Source organism: Pelodiscus sinensis, chromosome 5 (assembly GCF_052426305.1).
Source record: "Pelodiscus sinensis isolate ZL-2025 chromosome 5, ASM5242630v1, whole genome shotgun sequence".
NCBI lineage: Eukaryota > Metazoa > Chordata > Testudines > Trionychidae > Pelodiscus > Pelodiscus sinensis.
This window is the reverse complement of record NC_143056.1, coordinates 68,540,141-68,561,935: the sequence shown is the minus strand read 5'-3', so window position 1 is coordinate 68,561,935 and position 21,795 is coordinate 68,540,141. Positions and strand designations below refer to the sequence as shown.

Genomic DNA, 21,795 nt, shown 5'->3' with positions numbered 1-21,795 from the left:
GTATTTTACATGTTTTCATTATCAATAAGCCTTCATCCTTTTAAAAATCTTACAAACTTTTCCTCACTGCTATTTAATGGCAGTGAGTTTCACAGATCAATTGAGTAAAAAAAGTTTCCTTTTATCAATTTTTTTGTCATATTTTGGCTGCTTGCTCAACAATTCCCACTTTGTACACCTGATATCTATCTGACATTTTACCTATCCTTATTTCATTTTCTGCTCTATAATCTTGACTTGGGATGGGTTTCCAGTTTCTAAAGGATACCGATTTGATACAAATAACATCTCCTTTAAAGATAAAAAAGGAAAAGGAAATTATCCAGTTTTATATCTAAGACGTACCAGCCAGTCAAGGGGGTAACCAAGGCATACCAATATTGCTAATAAATATGCACTTGTACATCAGTCAGCCAAAGGGCAATTAACTCATTTTCTGTGTAAGAATATTACATGTACCTTTGAAAGTGCAAAGTTTAAGAAATCCTAAAGATAGCATAAAGGCCAGCTTTGCAAGCCACTCGATTCATTTTGGTAATCCTTCTGGGGACAAATAGACATTTAGAGCAGATAGGGGAGGGGGTATGAATGCAGAATAAGGCAGCCAGCACAGATATCATATTTAAATTCCAGGGCAAAAAAGAATTAGTATGTACCTGGTTTATACTGTGTTTCTTTAAAGAAAATTCAAAGGCTATTGTTTGCCAGGCTGAAACAATTATTCTGAAATAGGAGTCTCTCCCTTATTGTTTTGGTCTATGTTTGTTTTTATTTCAACAAAACAAGTTATGTATGATATAAAAATAATAAAGTATCTTAAATTTATATTTAAAAATTATTAAAAATATTATATATGAGCAAATAACAATTTTACACATCAAATTATTATATTATATTCAAACAAGACCTGAATAATTATTATACAATATATCTAAAACATAATATATAATAATAAATAATTATGACTTTCTGATAGAAGTACATTGGTGGCCCTGAAAGTTATCAGTTTTCATTTGTGTGGCCCTCAGTAGGCTTCAAGTTTGACATGCCTGATGTAAGGCCTCTGGTGTCAGGAGCAGAGAAGGGAAGAAAAGTAAAGTTACTCACTTTGGTGCAGTAACTGTTGTTCTTCGAGATGTGTCCCCCCCGTGGGTGCTCCACTGGAAGTATCAGGCTGGTCCCGGTGACACAGATCAGAGATTTTCATAGCAGTAGTCAACTGGACCACGCATGCATAGTTAGCGCCTTGCGGTGTTCGTGCCCTTCTGCTCACACGCGCAGTCAATGTAGCCTATCAAGTTACTTTCCTATCATGCTAATAATATGTTTGTGTTAATTTAGATTAATTCGGTAATAGAGAAAAGCTGTAATGCAAGAAATCTTCTAAAAGCTGCTCTCAGCATTCCTGTAGGCCCTTTGTGTTAGCTTGACTGATGTCTGGGATCAGGTGTAATACACTAGGCCTTATGTCTGCCCAAGTTTGTGAAGGCCCGCTAATACTAACACAGCAGCACTCAACTCCTTGGGGGAGGGCTTTGCCATTAATCCACCTGAGTGCAGGCCCATGCCCTTTCCAAGCTGGGGCCAAGACATGTTGCTATATAAGAGTCTAGCAAGAGCCCAAAATTAGTGGTCCTGCTGCTTGTACCTGTCTGTGTGCATATGCTGCTTGCCTTCCCCCACACACAACCACAAGCCTGTTGGTGCAGTGACTGACTGGGCTGTGTGGCAGTCCAGATGACATTAGGTATAGGAACAGCATGGGTGCAGTACAGCCCAGCCCTAGGCTGTCAGGTGAGTCGGGTTCCCCTGCAGTGCAGTGGTTCCTGCTCTAGGGTATAACAAGATAGTACAGCCTCTGAATGCACTTTCCAATGAGTGCCATGTCTGCATTACAATCAATTAGAGGGCAGGGTTGCACTTGAATAAAAGAACACACATAAGCTCACAGTCCAGGTCAAGTAATATGGGGTTATATTTTATCTTTTGTCCATGTTGTAACAGGCCATTTGCAAGATCAGCAGGAGCTGAGGTTTGCAGACTTCTGTTGTTGAGTCGCAGTCTCACCTAGATACTGGTCATAACTTATTTATGATTTCCTGGGCCTGAAAAAGGGGAACTTAGGTCTGGACCTCTCACCCACTCAGGATGGTGGGCAAAATACCCTCAAACTCAGTAGACTTATTATTAAATATAAGTCCCAAATAATTAGTTCAGGCTGAGTTGAGCAATTAGGACACAGGTTGCGATAGATAACCACAAAGACCCATGGCAATGAATTGATGTATATGATAATAAGTTAAGAGTAACGATATATTGACCAATAAGAAAAAACACTTCAGCATTAAAAACACACCTTATCGAATATACATAAAACATGTTATCGTTAGGGTCACTTGGTATAAAAAGTGGGACCCCAGTCAAGGGTTGAGAGGGAGGAGAAGATGTAGTCCTTGGAAGGGCCAGATGGATGGCTCCTGGTGATGGAGAAGGTGAAGATAATGAGCAAGATGATGGGCTAACACCTAAGATTGTTTTAGAAGGAATAATGTAAGTATATGATAAGGAAATATGGATGTACATTCCCTGTCTTATGAAATTGGGGCGTTTGTGACTGTGCTAACCATATTAAGAAACTATAAATATTGTAAACGTGGCCTAGAGAACATGACCTATGAAGGAAGGCTGAAAGAATTGGGTTTGTTTAGTTTAGAAAAGAGAAGACTGAGGGAGAAAATGATAGCCGTTTTCAGGTATCTAAAAGGAGGGAGAAAACTTGTTCATCTTGGCCTCTGAGGATAGAACAAGAAGCAATGGGCTTAAATTTGCAGCAAGGGAGGTTTAGGTTGGACATTAGGAAAAAGTTCCTAACTGTCAGGGTAGTTAATCACCGGAATAAATTGCCTAGGGAGGTTGTGGAATCCCCATCTCTGGAGATATTTAAGAGTAGGTTAGATAAATGCCTATCAGGGTTCGTCTAGACAGTATTTGGTCCAGCCATGAGGGCAGGGGTCTGGACTCGATGACCTCTCGAGGTCCCTTCCAGTCCTATTATGCTATGATTCTATGATTAAGTATACAAGAGTTTCTATAGTGTGAGTGTTGCAACCGTGCACATCAGGGTTCCCAACCACAGTATAATTGAGCACTGGGCCTGATCCTGGGATAAAGAACCTGTCAACCCTAAAGGTGGGTAATTAGAATTTAAACATAATCTTAGATCAGGCTACATCTGGCTCCCACCAGTTTCTCAAATCTGCCCTGGAATATGAAAAATATAAGAAAAAGACTCCGGAGAGGGGAGGAGGACAGGTAGTGGAGTACCCATGGGCACACACATCTCAAAGAATGACTGTTACTGCACCAAGGTGAGTAACTTCGCTTTCTTCTTCAAGTGATGTCCCCGTGGGTGCTCCACTGTAGATGACTGTGTAGCAGTACCCAAAAGACTGGAAGGAGGGTCTCAGAGTCACAATTTTGATATTGAAGAAAGTAGTTCTGATGCCAGCAATGCATCTGCAGCCAGTTGGTGTTGGATAGCGTAATGTCTCATGAAGGCATCACGGGAAGACCACGTGGCTGCGTGGCAAATATCCCTAAGAGGCACACCTTTGAGAAAAGCAGTTGATACCGCTACAGCTCTTGTGGAGTGAGCCCTTGGTTGAGCTGGCAGTGGTTTGTGTCAAATAGAGTAACAGGAGATAATGCAAGAAATAATGAGTTTTGCGATTTGCTGAGGTGATATCGCTTCTCCCTTGGATCGGTCCGCAAGCGGAATTATTAGATGGTTTGTTTTACGGAATGGCTTAGTCCTTTCTATGTAAAAGGCGAGCACCCTACGGACATCAAGGAAATGCATAGTTGCCTCCTGAGAAGGTGTATGTGGTTTAGGATAGAAGGAGGGTAAGATTATTGGTTTGTTGGTGTGGAACTCGGAGCAGACTTTAGGAATGAAGGCTGGGTGGGGTTTTAGGATTACCCCATTTTTGTTGGCGATTGTGTAAGGCGGAATTGCCATGAGAGCTGCCGTCTCACTGCCTCTGCAGGCAGATGTTCTCACGAGGAGGAAGACCTCTTTAAGAGTTAGCATCTGAAGCGAAGTGGTAGCCAGAGGCTCAATGGAGGCCTAGTTAGAACTCTGAGCACCAGGTCTAAGCTCCAGGGAGGAAGGACAGGTCTTCAGGGGAGGGGGGAATAAGGTTAATGAGTCCCTTTAAAAATCTTTTAGTAATAGGGTGGGAAAACACAGAGGTGCCATCTATTGAGTGTCTAAACACTGAAATTGTCATGAGATGCACTTTCAAGGAAGCTAATGCTAAGCCTGGTTGTTTCAGGTGGGTAACATAGTCTAAGATTGCATGCAGAGGGGATGTATGCGGTTCTATGTGGAGTCCGGTGCACCAGGATGTGAATCGTCTCCATTTAGAAAGTAAAGTAGTTTGAGTAGCTTGTCTTCTACTGTTCATTAGTATTTCTTTGAAGTGTGCTGAACAAAGGTCCTCAGATACACTGAACCAACTGGGAGCCAGGCCATCAACTTCAGGGTATGAGGCTGGGGGTGTAGTAGGGCTCCTTGCTCCTGGGTAAGGAGGTCCATCAGGTTGGAAGAGGGTATGGAGGGTACGGAGACATTTGTTGCAGGAAGGGGAACCAGTGTTGATGGGCCCAGGTGGGTGCCACTAATATCAGGTTGGTCCCATCCACCTTGGTCTTATCTAGTACAGGCAGTCCCCGACTTACGCGGATCCGACTTATGTCGGATCCGCACTTACGAACGGAGCTTTCTCGCCCCGGAAGTCGGGGCGAGAAAGCCCCGTTCGTAAGCTGCTCCGGTGCCCCTGGTCTGCTGGAGACCGTCTCCAGCAGACCAGGGGCACCGGGCGGGTTCCCGCGCTTCTGAGGCTTTGCCAGAGCAAAGCCTCGGAAGCGCGGGAACCGCTGCTGCTGCCACTTGGGTGCCGGTGCCTGTGGTCTGCTGGGGACCGTCCCCAGCAGACCACAGGCACCGGGACCCAAGCGGCAGCAGCGGGCGGGTTCCTGCGCTTCTGAGGCTTTGCTAGAGCAAAGCCTCAGAAGCGCGGGAACCCCCGCTGCTGCCGCATGAGACCCGGTGCCTGTGGTCTGCTGGGGACGGTCCCCAGCAGACCACAGGCACCCGGACTGAAGCCGCAGCCATTGGGGGTCAGTCAAAGCGGCAGCAGCGGCGGTTCCCCGCGCCTCTGAGGCTTTGCGCTGGCAAAGCCTCAGAGGCGCGGGACCCCCCCGCGGCTGCGGCTTCAGTCCGGGTGCCTGTGGTCTGCTGGGGACTGTCCCGTGGGCACTACTGGACCAACCCGGCAGCACCCCAGCTGCTCTGCCCCAGGTCCTGATTCAGCCGCTGCTGGTCAGTTTCAGCAGCGGCTGAATCAGGACGTCTGGGGCAGAGCAGATGGGGTGCTGCTGGGTTGGTCCAGTAGCACCCCAGCTGCTCTGCCCCAGGCGTCCCCAAGTCAGCTTCTGCTGAAACTGACCAGCGCTGACTACAGGAAGCCCCAGGCAGAGTTGCTCTGCCCCGGGCTTCCTGGAATCAGCTGCTGATCAGTTTCAGCAGCAGCTGACTTGGGGACGCCTGGGGTTCTTAAGTTGATTCTGTATGTAAGTCAGAACTGGCGGTCAGTTTCAGCAGTGTCTGAATCTGGACGCCAGTTCCGACTTACATACAGATTCAACTTAAGAACAAACCTACAGTCCCTATCTTGTACGTAACCCGGGGACTGCCTGTACTCTGAGTATGAGCATGGTAGGGGGAAATGCATAAAGGAGTGGTCCCCTCCAGGTGAGAAGAAAAGCACTGCCTAGGGATCCAGGACCTATGCCTGCTCTGGAACAATAGTGGCGACATTGCTTGTTGCAATAGATAGCAAAGTGATCTGTGAGGGGAGAGCCCCATCATTGGAAGACACTCTGGTGTGAAGTGTCTGCTCACTAGGTAAGTACGATGCCATTAGTGTGATGTTGTTTCGAATACACCAATTCCACAGTCGAATTGCCACCGCACAGAGGGGTTGGGATCGTGCGCCGCCCTGATGATTAATATAATACATCATGGCGAGGTTGTCTGTAAGAATTCTGACCGTGGAGTTGAAAATGTAATTGTAGAAGTATTTGCAAGCATTGAATACAGCCCTGAGTTCTGGAAGGTTTATATGAAGGGATGTCTCATGTGGCGACCATTGGCCCTGGACTGGCATACCATCCATGTGAGCTCCCCAAACTATGAGGGAAGCATCTGTGGTGATGTGAAATGAAGGCTGTGGTTGGTAAAAAGGTACACCAGACAGGAGATTGCATGAGACTGTCCCAAACTTGAGAGATTCGCGAATGTCAGTTGGAAGCGATACCAGTTTGTGGACGTGGTATTTTGCAGGAGAATAGATGGATGCTATCCAGTGTTGTAGTGCACGAAAGTGCAGGTACGGGTGAGTCACTACGTATGTAGTTGCTGCCATATGGCCCATGAGTAAGTAAGTATTTGGACCAATGGACTGTAGAATAGCACCGAAATTAAATCCTGGATAGCTTGAAATCTTTGAACGGGTAAGTAAGCTCTCGCAGTGAGGACATCTAAACGAGTGCCGATAAACTCCAAGTTTTGAGACAGCACCAGGACTGATTTTTGGTCGTTGATCAATAGACCAAGGGAATTGAATGTTTGTCTGGCAATAGTTATCATTGTAAGCGTCTCCGCAGATGAATGACTTTTTAAGTGGCAATCGTCGAGATAGGGGAAAATGACAACACCTTTTTGACAAATTTACACGGAATTAAAAGTCTGACTGGATTAGTTGAAGAGAGATTGTTCACTTTGTCCATGGCTGGGGCGGCTGAGAGGAACTGGTGGGCACTGGACCATGCATGTGAGCAGAGGGGCGCAAACGCCACAAGACACTGACTGTGCATGCGCGGTACAGCCGACTACTGCTACGAAAATCTGTGATCTGCATCACCAGGACGAGCCCAACACCCATGGGGACATCTTTCAAAGAAGGACACAGACACAGTACACTGTGCTGCTCTAATTTGCACCAGGTGTCAGGCAGACAAGGAACTCAAAGGAGCCAGGTGCCAGGTAGCCTTAGGGAACTCAAAGAAGGCTGATAGAGGAATACAGGAATGAGAATCAAGACCTTTTATTTGTGTCTACATAAAACTATGGACATTGGACTAATTTACCACAAAGAGTAAACTGCATTTTTTTTCTCATGGCACCCGCCCAAAGGGAATGGAATGTCTATCAATTGTAATTGGTCTGCATACTACTCTTATGGGCACCCTTAAACAATGTAAGGAATTTCTGCTCATTATTAGTGTTATTTAAAATGTTGTAAATACTGAAAATCATAACTATATTTTATACAAAACCAAAAGCTACTGGTCCTAGAGTCACATGTATCCAGGATTTTCTTAATGTCAGGAAGATGTACACCATTACAGTGCCTGCTAGTTTTAGCCATATAGCAAATAAGTACTAAAAATGAGTCAAAACAGAGGTAGTTTTGTGACATCTCCACTGGCCTTCAGCACTCACTAGAAAACCTACATATTTACCCAGAATTTCTTTGGGGGATACAGTGTGCTGAACAGGGAGGATTTAAGTTTTCATTGACTGTGTGTAGTGTATGTACCTATAATTCTGTTTTTAAACATTAAAAAAAAATCCTCTGCCTGTCCATTGGGTGGCAGGATTGTGAGAGGATCAAAAATAACTCCTCCAGATTGAAAATGCATGGTTTGCTCTTTGTGTGTAGAAAATATTAAACTGGAGAGAGAGAGAGAGAGAGAGGGGTGTGTGTGTGTGTGTGTGTGTGTGTGTGTGTACACATTTAGTAAATGCCTTGATGATCTTCTATTGAACTGTTCACTGTATACCAACAGCAGGACTATTACAGTTGCATTATTACAATGATATGTATGCTTTTGGTTTCAGCAATCCTCTTAGCCCAACCTCAACAGCCATGATTTAAATCAGACCTTTAAATCATAAAGAAATGTAGTTTCATCATCTGCATGGAAATATTTTTCATTGACATAATATGCATTCAGCAGTGTACATATAGAATCCCAAAATATAATATGCCTCACATTTTCTTTCACATCCATTAGTCACCCTTTTATAGATTTCTTTTGAATTACCAGAAAAAGAAAACCATTTCTATATCACTGTCTCTTTGTAATCAATCACTTCTTATTGTTTTTTAATTTAGAATTATTTGCGGGTTTAATTGGTGATTTGGAGAGAGAGAGAGAGAGATGGCATACTGCTTGCAATATCCCCATAGAAGGCACAATTACTTGAAACACACTGTTCCTGAATGCAAAAAGGCACAGCCACGCCAATCATCCGTTTGCTATTTTTAAATGAAAATTAAGATGATCAAAGTGAAATAATGGTGACTGTGATGCTGCTAACATGGGATGATGTGTCTTAACTCTGCAGAGATTAGCTGAAAGGGTAGCTTTAGGGTCTGTGAATTGATTGTGAAACCCCAGGAATACTAGTTCTAATTCTGGCGGGTCAACTACTGGTGTCCTTTATTTTTGATAAGCAAATAAAACCGAGTTTACTCAGAGTAAGTGGGTGGGGAAAATGGTGTCTTTTGAATGAGACCTAAAAAAAAAATGAGGTTGTGTGTGAATATGAAAATATTGTACAGCGTGTTTTTTAAGAATGGGTGATTGGCTATGGCAGGACTGCAGAAACCCTCTACCTCTGCTAGGAAGCACATTTGCTCTGTTGCTGGAGACAGAGGCTACAGCTATACTGCCATTTTTGTCCGGAAGAAGATATGCAAATCTCGCTTGCATTTGCATATCTTCCGATTCTTTTTGAGGAAGAAGTTTTGCCACTTTTTGGCCCCATGTGGATGGGGCCAAATGTCAGGAGAAAACCCTCTTTCGCAAGACCCCTTATTTCTCGTAAATCGACAGGGCTTGATAAGTGGCAGCGAGCCCCACTCGCCAGCCACATGGTTTGGCTCACTGCGCATGTGCAGACCGTGCTGCACATGCGCTGATCGTGCTGCAGCGCTGTGCCAGGCTAAAATCTACTCGCCATGGGCGAGTAGATTGCCCTAATTGTCGAGCCCTGTAAATTGAGATTTACAGGGTCTTACAAAAGATGGTTTTTTCTGACATTTGGCTCCGTCTACACAGGGCAAAACAGCTGCAAAACCACTTCTGCGAAAAGAATTGGAAGAAGATATGCAAATACGAGCACGATTTGCATTCATCTTCTGGAAAAAAATGGCAGTGTAGCCATAGCAAAAGTATGTGTGTTCTGCTCCAGTAGAAAAATGCACTTGCTCTGTTCAAGCTGGTATACCAAAAACAGCAGTGTGGCTGCAGCGCTACAAGCAGCAGCTCGGAATAGTAGGTCCTGTGAGGTTCAGACAGGTTTGCACTACCTAGCCCAAGCTCCCTCAGCCCCACTGATATTTTCTGGGTGTTAGCTGAAACAGGACTAGCACAGATGTACACCCATACTGGGAAGCACACTCCCAGCTACTATGGAGACATACCCATAGAAACTAGCCTAAGAGGCAAATATCTGTAGATCCCTGTGTGGATATAAAATTTGCATCCAAAAAAATTAGCTGTGGATAGCCACATCCACAGATACTCACAGATGCGCAGGGCTGTAAATATCTGGCTTCTAAGGCATCCTTTGGAAGTCTGTTATAAAGTTGAAAGGGAGTTGGTCCATTCTGTGGGCAATCTCCTGCCTTGGTTGTCATACATGCATGTACAGGCTGGGAAGATGATGCCTGAAATATTTAACCTCACAGGGCCGGCCCACAACATTTTGGCACCTGAGGTGGGGAGTTCAAATGACGCCCCCGTGCCCTCTCACTTGGGCCAAAACTTTGAAAGGTCTCAATTTTCTGGGTCCTAGTGGTGCCCCCCCATACTCTGGCACCTGAAGCGGCTGCCTCATTTCGCCTCATGGTAATGCCAGCCCTGTCCTCACATAACACAACCACAATAAAGCCAGGTAGAATAGCTTCAGAGGGATAGCCAAGTTACTCTGTTACTGGAAAAAAATTAAAAAATAGTCTAGCAACACCTTAAAGATTAACAAAACATGTGGATGATATAATTAGCTTTCATGGGTACAACCCATTTCTTTAGATGAATGAAGTATAAAAAGTCCAGATCCAAGAATAAATAGGAGATGGGGGGGGAGGGAAGAAGCAAGGAAAAAATAGTGAATTAGAGTATTCAAGTTTCAAGAAGCTGATAGAGAAGGTGAAAATTGTTCTTAAAGTATAACGGTAACTGTTCCACTGTGCTAAGCTAGGGGTCTTCGTAATGTCCATGCTAACACTTCTCAGCCTCAAGAGGGGTTGTCCAGGCCCTAGCTCACCCAGTGCCTGCTGTCACTTAGTACCAGGTAGTGGAGGGAGCCAGTCATAAGGAACACTACAGTGTACACTATCTCCAGGGTCCGAGAGCCATTCTACATGCATCTGTTTAATATACAGTAGACTTCCAATAATCCGGCACCTTTGGGACCTACGTGGTGCCGGATTATTGGATATGCTGGAGTATCGGGAGGTACTCTGGTGGGGGAGGCTGTGACGGGTCTGCCGGGACCTGCACTGCGTCCAGAGGGTGAGTGGGGAATGGCGTGGCGAGGGGCAAACCCTCCGCCATTTTGCAGGAAGGCGGGAGAAGCCCCGTGCTGCCGCTGAGACTTTCCGGGAGGGAAGCGGGCTCCCCACCCCCCAGACTGCAGTAGTTATCGCCGAGCAGGAGGGTGAGGGGTGGTGCTGTGGGACTAACTGGGCAGCAAGTTTTTGCGCAAGAGCGACTGCTTTTGCGCATTCACGCCAATGTAGACACAGCCTAACTGTTGTAAAGCATTTGGAATTTACAGACCTCCTCCAGCTCTTTCTACCTACCCATTTCTTTGTGCTTCTTGACTTACCACAAAGATTATGATTTAGTCATGGGCATTTTTAGTAAAAGTCATAGACAAGTCACATGCAATAAATAAAAATTCATGGTTTGTGACCTCATTTTTTCAAGAGTACAGATTCTTTCGAAAAAAGTGGTTTTTTTCCCCAAAAGAAGCCCTCCTAGCCCGTGGTTTCTTTTTCGAAAAACCCTTTTTTAAAAAAGCCCACTACGCGATTATGCAAATGAAGCACAAGATTTGTAAATCTGCGCTTCATTTGAATTTTCAATCGGCCTCATTTACATTCCTCTTTCGGAAGAGGAATATAGTTTAGATGTGCCCTAACTGTTTTGGGCTATCTGCAATATCCCTTCCTCTGCACCTATCAACAGTATATGGTGTAATTTAAAACACAGGCAGGCTAAGGTGGAAAATAAGATATTTATTATGGATAACACAGTAAACTGGGACTCCCTGCAAATATAAAACAATAATTTGGTTGTTAGTACACAGGAGGATGAACGCCAGAGACCAAACCCATACAAACTCGATTCATAATAATGACAGAAGAACTGTACCATGTCCAATAGACAATAGGATGACACATGGGAATCAGAACACAGGACAACCAGGAACTGGATTTCAGGAACCTCTGGACCAGTAAGCAGATTTTCTTCAGTATGATGTATTCTGCCTTTTATTCTTGACCACATTGCCCTGTGTGCTGATTGCAGACACAAACCTATCTGATGATGTAATGGAGGAGTAAATGTAAAGTTACCTTAACAGATGTTTCTGGTTCCTTCTTGATCTTATTCTTTAAGGGCCCTAACTATAAGCTCAGCTGGTACACAGTGGGAGGGTGTAAAGATTGACTCATTGCCATGGTGCCTCCTGCTGGTCACTCTGAGACTTATCTCTGACCCATACAGGGCACCCTTTTTTGGCTGGTGTCTCATCTGTCATTGCTTTCCTCTGCACATTGTCTCCACTTCTGGCTCTGGACCCTTATCGCTCCCTGGACCGTGGCATCCTCTTTTGGTTGCTGCACTCTGACGGTTCCCACTAGTCTGGTCTCTCATCCCTTTCCAGGGGTATCAGCAGTCCTCAGTCTTGCACCCACCATCAGGGACAACTGCAGCTCCAAGGTCTACTCTCTCACCACAGAAGCAAGCCGCAGTTTATAAAGGCCACTTTTTAGTGTGGCTCGATGCAGTGCAAAGGGAAAGGGGGGAGCAGGCCTGCCCACTACTCTGGGTTCCAACCCAGGGACCCTCTGGCAGCAGTTTTGTCCTGCCTTTCTTCACTTTTTTGACTGCTCTCATTCCCTGAGCCACTTCCCCATGATCCTTGTATCTTCTTGGCCCTTGTGTCAATGCCAACATCCTGGCAAGTATTAGGATGGGGTTGCTTTTCAGCTCCTCTGAGCCTGCCTAGCACTGCTCTGTCCCAGATGCTGCTCTTTGACTGAGAGCCAGTCCTGCACCTTCTCTGGCCAGGACTGCCCCAACAAGCTGCCTTCCATTTGGCTCTCTCTAAGCCTTTTCCTGATAGGCTGGGGCTCTGTGCAGAGTCCTTCCAGCCTGCTTTAACCCCTTCCCAGTTCCACTACAGAGCATCTCTATGCCTTACCACGGTAACCTGCTTGCACCACATCCAGAGACACGGAGCCACCTCAAGCTGACAGACACTCCCTTATATGTGCTCTTAATTGCTAGGCAGATTTTACTCTCACAACACACTGATTTTCCCACCTTTTCCTTCATTTTAGTGCCAAAAATTGAAAAGGCGCCAGAAGCCCAAAGGAGGACAGCAAGATGGAGGATGGCTTGTCCTTATGAAGTTTTTGGTGACAAAGATTCTTTTCAGAATGTCATTGAAAGGTTGCACTTCTTCCTCAAAATGAATTTTGTAGCAGACTTATGACCATTATGCCAGAGTGTTTCAACCAATTGCCACCAAAGATTAAATTTCAAATCTGAAAAGGGGAATTTACTACTTACATGAACATGCCTAACCCTGACAATGTGAAACTGGATGGCCTGGCTTTTTGGAACAGTCAAGACATGCTTCCCAACTTCACCAAAATGACATGGACAAACATTGAGGGTATTCCCTTATTTTCAAAGTTGGATTACCTCCAAGACATCAAGAGGCTGAACATGAGTGAGGATTCTTTGAAGAAAATTATGCAAGTGTACACAGATAGGATTTCTGGAAAAACTAATACCCTTGAAACAAAAGATACCTTCTGTATATTAAAAAAAAGTTTGTATTTTACAGTAGTAAAATATGTATATTAAAGTTTTTTTATTTTCCCCCAGTTTTTAAAATAATTTTAACCCAATTCCTTCTGCCTTTTAATATTTGAAAAAAGGACACCAAAAATTCTCAGAATTTTTTTTACAAATAAAAATTGAAAATGTAGAACACTACGTATAGCTTATCTGTCCCTGTGAAGGAACTGACTTACCACTGGTACATCCATGGTATAACAGGTCTTTCTCCACTGAGTGTCTCCTGTTGATGTCTGTTCCACCTTGCAGTGGCCTGCCTTGTCTTGTGATTTGAACCTCTAGCCTGATTATGTCAAAGTTGGGGTAGCCTGTCCAAAAAAAAAAAAAAAAGCAAGGACAATTAACACACATAAATTGAGCTAGTAAGTGCGGGAGATACATCCTGAGAGGGAGTTATCAGATGTTGTCCTTCAGACCATGATCATCTGGAAAGCTCCTGCCCGTAAGGGCTTTTCTCAGGAACTGGGGGTTGAAGGTCTGTTGTTTCCCCTGTTCTGCCAACAAGTAAATTATTTTGCTCCCTTATTAAGCTCCAACTCCTTGCAGATGTGGTAGGGTGGAGCTAACTGACAGCAGAATAGTTCTATAACACCTTGTTGTCCAGTTGTATACCCTATCAGAGGTAGGGATCTTACCAACTAGTTGACTATCTGATAAGCAAAATGCTTATCGAAAAGTCGAGTAGCCACTCGACTACCCACTTCCCCCCCTTTTGCTACGTCTAACAGAGAGAGGCAGCAATGGGGGTGGGGAGCAGGAGCCAGTGCTGGGGGGAACAGGGTGGCAGGGGAGTCAGAGGCACAGCAAAGGAAACAGCATGAGCACTGGTTTCCACTGCCAGTACTTCTGCTTTTGAAATGTCCAAGACTCTGGGCTTCTTGTAGATTTCAAAAGCAGAAGTGCCACAGAGAACATGGGGTGAGCTGGGACTCAGGCAGTGCCTGCTTGCCCCGTGCTTTCTGCAGCGCATTCCCACCTTGCTGCCTCTATAAGAAGGTAGGAGACAGGAGACAGTGCTGGGGGAAGCCAGCTTAAAAGCCGGTTCCCCCCAGCACCGTCCCTGGGGTGCTGTCTGCCCGCCCCCGCCAGACGCTGTGTGGGGGGGGGGGACCGGGGACACTGCTGGGAAGCAGCTCCTGTCCACAGGGGTCCCCACAGGGAGGAGGGTCCCACAAAGACAGGGGCTGTTGCTACCAAGCAGCCCCTGTTCGCGATGGACAGGGCTTGCCGTGGGCAGGGGCTGTTCAGGCAGCAGCCCCTGTCTGTGGCCAGCCTTGACCGGCACGAACAGGAACTGGTCCTGCATCTGCCATGAAGAGGGGCTGCTGGACTCAGTGTGAGCCGGGACCGAGCAGTTCTATGCTGATCGCTGCGCCTCTGCATTTTAAATATAGTAAGAGCCCAGTGGCTCTTATTATATTTAAAATGCAAAGCAGCAGCGCAGGTGGCTCCGGACTCAGCTCTTGGAGTTACCTCTGCTGTGCCTCTGCACAGCGGGGCTTATCGACTAATCATGTAGTTCAGTGGTCCCCGACCTTTTGGGGCTGCCGGGTGTCCAGGGGCAGGGCCACACATGCGCCACGCAGCTGGGAGCAGCACCACGCATGCGCTGCATGCCTGGGGGCCATGCATGCGCCTGGAGCCCGGGGCCCAAGATTGGCTCGGGCCGGCCTTGGTCACTAGGCGGGCGCACATAAATGCCCTGGTGGGCGCCATGGCACCCGTGGGCACCATGTTGGGGATCACTGGAGTTGATACAAATTATATTGACTATTTGATTAGCCATATAATTGCATTTTAACATCCTTAATCACAGGCCCTCATTATTGTGGATTTCTGTGGTTTTCATTCAGATCTCAAACCTTCGCTGACCTAAGTTCAACTGCTTGCTAGAGCCCCAATAAGCCTTCTCTCAAGCTTTCTGAGGCTTCCTTAACCCCAAACAGCTTTTGCCTATTCACCTTTCCTGTTTATCTTTTGGTATTGTAATTGAGTTACTCTAACTGAGCTGTGATAGAGGAAGTGGGTCTGGCCCATGAAAGCTCATCATCTAATAAACCATCTTGTTAGTCTTTAAAGTGCTACATTGTCCTGCATTTTGCTCTAACTGAGCTGTTATACTGACTCTCGTATAAGATGGATACCAGTAATGGCTTGAAATCGTAGCATGCATTTCTTGGGTTATAAACTGCATATATGCTGGATCAAATTCAGATTTTTTTACCCAATTTATCATTTTATTAGTTTATCCATAACTAGTTGATATTTAAAGTCAATACATAGAGACTTCAGGCATTTTTCTTGCTATTATGTAAACTGTAGATAAGCAAGAGGTATCATGTTATAAGAGGTAAGTATAAACTTATGTCAGTAAAAATATGACTGGTAACAGCATAGCATAGAAAATGTTGAGAGGAAAAGAGACATAGTAATAAGCCTATGTGAAATTTTTTCATTTGTGTAATATTCTCACATATTCCTCTTGTCAATTTTTTCCTCTGTGAGTGAGAGAAAAATCCTTTTTAAACGTTTCATTCTGCAAGTTTATTTTCAAAAGGGCTGCTGGCAGGCTGTCACAGGAGAGGAAGATTATGATTAACTGAAATGTCATCAGCCTGTTATTCTCCACAGAGGCGATATGAATAGGAATTAAGTAATGAACTTCTGCAAATAGATGATAGGAGAAGAAGCAGTAAGTAACAAGCTGATTCCTCATTTAATGCTGGGGCTTTGCTGAAGGGAAGGGCACAGTGAGATTTCCACACACACCCCTTTCTTCTTATACCTCAGCAAATCTTCTTACCCCAAAAAGGCAAACTTCTCCTATGGCAAAAGTCTCCAAAATCAATGGGAAAAAAGAATGAATTATTTTTATTTAAACAAATTACTTACATTTCTAAATATTAATATTTGGGTTTTGTTTTAGTATTAGAATGGTGTATGTGCTATCGATCCTTCTTAGAATATTTCATGATTGCACAGGTACTATTGCATTCATAACTGTGATGCATTTAAATCAACAGCATCAATTGAAAACTGTTTGCGTCTAGACTGGCAAGTTTTTCCGCAAAAGTGGCTGCTTTTGCGTAAAAACTTGCCAGCTGTCTACACTGGCCGCTTGCACAGTGCTTCTTGCGCAAATGCTTTGATGTTCCCGTTCATGCAAACGCCCTTTTCCGGAAATGTTTTTGTGCAAGAGGGCCAGTGTAGACAGCTAAAAACTGTTTTGCGCAAAAAAGCCCCAATGGCGAAAATGGCGATTGGGGCTTTCTTGTGCAAAACTGCGTCTAGATTGGCATGGACGCTTTTCCGCAAATGCTTTTAACGGAAAAACTTTCCCGTTAAAAGCATTTGAGGAAAATCATGCCAGTCTAGACATAGCCTTTAAGTTTCTCCTATGGGATGCTCCTGCCAAATTCAATCATACATTCTTTAATTACTTTTTTTGTTATCAAAAGAAAGAAAGTGTATTACATGTTAATCCATCATGTTACACATTATAACTAGAAATGAGTTCAAACCACCAAATTTGCATCTGATATTCAAAAGGCTGTAGTAAATATAGGTTCCTTTTTCAACATGCAGATCTGGATCTTTCTTTGGAATTTGGATGCTCTACAGCTTGTAGACTTTCAGACCATCTCTTTTTACAATACAACGGACAAACTCTGAAGTGATGATGTGAGCCAAACAATGCAACAAATGGCAAAGAAAAGTGTTGTCGTCATTGAGAATGGTGGTGGCATTGCCTGTCTACTTGAGGCAGAGCAACAGGTTAGTATAAAAATCAGAGAAATCTAGGACTGGAAGGGACATAGATAAGTCATGAAGTCAAGCCCCCTTGGCTGTTGCAGGACCCAGTAAACATAGATTAATCCTGGCTGGGGTTTGGCCAACATATTTTTAAAAACCTCCGATGATTCTAGATTCCACAATTTCCTATAGAAACCTGTTCCAGAGTTCAGCTAACCTTAGAGTAAGAAAGTTTTTTCCTGATATCTAACAAAATTTCATTTACTGTGGATTAAGCCCATTACTTCTTGTCCTGCTTTCAGTGGCCACAGAGACTAGATGATATAAGTCCTCTTTGGAAGAGCCCTTAACATATTTGCAGACTGTTACTGGGTTTCCCCTTGGTCGTTGTCTTTTCAAAACTATGCATGCCCAGTTTGTTAATCTTTCCTTGTAGGTCAGGTTTTTGAAACTTTTGATAATTTTTGTTGATCTGCTTTTGTAACTGCTACCTGGTAGATATGAACCTGGAACCTCTGAAGTTTAGTGTGGGAGTGTCTACCACTTGAGCTAAAAGTCAGCTGGCTCTCAGCTTAAGCTGTAGAACTCCCTTGTTCTTATATCTCATTGTAAGTGGTCTTGCCACTATGTGGGACAGTGAACCCACTGGGTGTGTGGGTTACACTTTGGTCTGTCTTCAATTTGTTCCACATCTTTCTTAAAGTGTGGTACCCAAAGTTGCATATAGTACGCCAGCGAAGGCCTCACCAGTGCCAAGTAGAGTGGGACAGTTACTTCCTGAATCTTGCACATGATCAGGGACCACTTGCCATGAGAAAAAGTTGACTTTGTGTTTTGACAAAGAATCATTTTAATTGTTATGTTTTGAGAAAAAATAAAAACATATACACCAGAACCCTACTATCCAAACCTCCACTATCCAGCTCTCAATTTTAACCAAACCAGGGCACCATATTAACCAAACCAAGCCCAGAGGACTGGAGCTTTGGTTTCTGAAGCATGAGCCCTGCCACCCAAATCTGAAGGTCTCCAAATTATCTAATTGTTTTTTGTTATCAATCTAGCCACGGTCCCAATTAGATTGGATAAATTGGGTTGCACTTTATCAATAAAACATTTTCAACTGATACTGATATTTTGGCTATGGACACTAAAGTTCAGCATTTCATTTTAATCATGGAAAAAGCACTGATTTGTATGGGTTTTTTAATTGGAGAGTTTTTGGGTTTTTTAATCATGGAAAACTAGGAACTCTGCATATGATAATCCTTTTAACGCACCCTAAAATATTAGCTTTCTTCACAGCTGCATCATATTGTTATTAAATTTGTGATCTTATATAACCTCCAGATCCTTTCCCGCAGTACTACCACTTCACTAGTTATTCTACATTTCATAGTTGTATATTTGATTTTTCCTTGCTAAGTGAAGAACTCTACAGTTGAAATTCAATAGACATCTGGATGAATTCAGACCAATTCTCCAATTTGTAAAGATTGTTTTGAATTCTAATCCAGTCATCCAAAGTGCACTCAACCCCCCATATCCTGGTGCCATCTGGAAATATTATAAGCTTACTGGCCTCTTCATTATCCAACTTATTGATAAAAATATTTCATAATATTATATAGATTATAATAATAGATCACACAGATGTGATCCCAAGGGATCCCACTAGATTACACCCACTCAGTTTGACAGCAAACCATTGATAACTACTCTTTGGCTTTGTCTACACTGCAGGCTTCTTGCATAAGAACTATTTTGCGCAAGAATTCTTGTGCAAAAGGTCTTGCGCAAGAGTTTGTCCACTCTGACATGTGCTTTTGCGCAAAAGCATCCATGGCAGCATGGACGCTCTCTTGCGTAAGAAAGCTCTGAAGTCCATTTTAGCCATAGGGGTTTCTTGCGCAAGAAACCCCTGTTGCCCATCCACACTGCCCTCTTGCACAAGAGCTCTTGCTCAAGAGGGCTTATTCCCCATGGGGAGAGGAATAATTCTTGTGCAAGAAGCCTTCTGTTCTGATGCTTTACTGTAAATTTACTTGAGCAAGAATGTGTGTGCAGTGTAGATGCTCCACAAGTTTTTGTGCAAGAATGGTTGTTCTTGCGCAAGAAGCCTGCAGTGTAGACATAGCCTCCGAGTATGGTCTTTCAACCAGTTGTGCGTCCTCTTTATAGTAATTTAATCTAAACCACATTTCTTAGTTTGCTTATGAGAATGTCATGTGGGACTGGGTCAAAAAACCTACTACAGCTCAGACCTCCCTCATCCAGCACCCTCAGGAACTGACCTGTCCCAGATGAAGGACTGTGCCAGACCAGGGGAGACCCTGCTGGGCAGCCCCGCTGGTTGTACCTAGCAGTCCAGCTTTGGGGAGCCAAGTAGCCCAGCTGCAGGGACCCCAGCCACCAGTCTTCCACTGGGACTCTCTGGTCCTGGAGATCCATGGTCCTGCCTGACCAGGGATGTTGTTGGACCAGGGAGTCCTGGTTAACAGAGGATCAACCTATAAAATTAAGATATGTTACATCTGTGTCTTCCCGTTTCTCCCTGAGGCACGTAATCTTTTCAAAGAAGGAAGTTCGGTTGGTCTGACTATCCGTGTTGACTATTCCTTATTACCCTATTATGCTCTAAATGCTTAAAAATTGATTATTTAATAATTTGTTCCACTGGGTTTTTTGAGTATCAAAGTTAGGGATGTGAATAGGATACTGGTTGACTGGTTACCTGGTAAGCACCACCCTTAACATGTGATGCTTACCCGGTAATGGTTAACGATTACACAGGAGCAGCCTCATGGGGCTTCTGGCTCCCAGCCCACATGAGCTGGGATTCAGCAGCCTTGTGCAGCAGGAAAGCAGGCAGAAGCAGCAGCGGGAGGTGGGGAGGCTGCTGGCTCATGCTGCCTTTTCCTCGAACGCTGCCATTTCTGTTCAGCACAAGCCTTCATGGGCTGGGAGCTGACAGCCCTCCCCACCCTCTGCTTCTGACCCTCCTCTCCCCCCCCCCCCCCCCCCCGTGAGGCTGCTGACTCCCAGCCTGCATGGGCTGGAGAAGTCCCTGCCTCCTGCTCACCCTCATTTAATCAGTTAGGGTATGTCTACACTACCACCCTAGTTCGAACTAGGGTGGTTAATGTAGGCAACCGAAGTTGCAAATGAAGCCTGGGATTTGAATTTCCTGGGCTTCATTTGCATCTTGCCGGGCGCCGCCATTTTTAAATGTCCGCTAGTTCGGACTCCGTGCCCACGGCTACACACGGCACGGACTAGGTAGTTCGGATTACGCTTCCTATTCCGAACTACCGTTACACCTCATTCCACGGAGTCTGAACTAGCGGACATTTAAAAATGGTGGTGCCCGGCAAGATGCAAATGAAGCCCGGGAAATTCAAATCCCGGGCTTCATTTGCAACTTCGGTTTTCTACATTAACCACCCTAGTTCGAACTAGGGTGGTAGTGTAGACATACCCTTATCTTCCACCCAAACTCTTTTAACCTGCACCAGGATTGGAGCACAGAATCAGGAGTCAAAACTGGAACTTGGTTTTCTTCACCTTTGTATTTTCCCCCTTCCCTGTGTTGCCCTGGGTGATTCTGTTGGAGAAGGGAGCCATCCTTGTTGGGTTTTTCCTGTATGGTCCAGCAAAGCCAGTTGATCTGTATCCTGATCTCCATGAGCCTTCCATATCCCTTAGGGGAAGCAAGTGATGAAGCAATAGTGCTGCTACTCTCCTCTTTCTCCCTGAGAGACAGCAGGAAGCAGGGAAGGGGGAAGCTGGTGAGTAGCTAGAATTGAAAAGGAGCACAGCTGCTTGGAGCAAACCTACATCAGATCAGAAATGGCTCTGGGGCATCAGAGGAAGCAGAAGGAGGCAGTTGAAACATATAGTGATGGGGGTGATTCAAATTGTTAATTTTAAACATTTGCAAGGTGCTGCTCAGGAAACAGATTGTAAATTCATAATGAAAACAATTCAGCACAGGTGTTCCCAGGAACCATAATGTAAAAATCACCAGTGGCTGCCCAAGTCATAGACTGGTTGCTAGTGTTTCACACTGATGTAGCTAAGAGTAAAATTTCTCCATAGTTATTTAATGTAAATAATTAAAAATAACGAATTCTCTTTTGGTGGTCTTCCCAAACAATAGTGTATCTTCTGGGCACAAGCGCTCTATTAAAGTATTTTTTCTGTCCAATTATTTGCTTCCTTTCTTCCAAGTGATAATTAGTAGAATCTAAAAGTAATTCTAAACTGAATAGAGGAATTAAAATCTTGTAATTCCTTGCAATCATATTTCTTACTTTTCTGAACCACATGTTTTTGAAAAAAGTTGTTTTTCTGATCCAGTCAAAATGCCTTTCTATTCTCCAACCAATCCTTTTAAAACTGTCCTCTGATATTTACATTTTTCTGTTAATCATTTTACATTAATTCACATCTTTTATTTCCAATCAGAGAGGCATGCCTGCAGCTTCTAGTAGTGTAAGAATAGCTTTTACCACCCTTATGCAGCTGAGCAGTACTTTGGCTATGTCTAGACTGCAGGCTTCTTTCGAAAGAGGCTCTTTCGAAAGCATCTTTCGAAAGAGCCTCTTTCAAAAGATCGCGTCTAGACTGCAGGCGGATCTTTCGAAAGAGAAATCCGCTTTTTCGAAAGAGAGCACCCAGCGAGTCTGGATGCTCTCTTTCGAAGACGGCCTCTTTACATTGAAGAACGCCTTCTTTCGAAAGAGGAACTTTCGAAAGAAGGCGTTCTTCCTCGTGAAACGAGGTTTACCGCCATCGAAAGAAAAGCCG

General features: G+C 44.4%; 1 long non-coding RNA gene across 1 annotated transcript in view; it reads right to left on the bottom strand.

The window, feature by feature from the left end:
* The window catches only part of LOC149524333 (uncharacterized), a 157,097-nt gene that overhangs the window by 113,339 nt on the left and 21,963 nt on the right, over positions 1-21,795 (bottom strand). Inside the window, exon 2 of the long non-coding RNA XR_016349665.1 lies at positions 13,410-13,541. This is a non-coding gene — a long non-coding RNA (uncharacterized LOC149524333). The remainder of the gene's footprint in view (positions 1-13,409; positions 13,542-21,795) is intronic.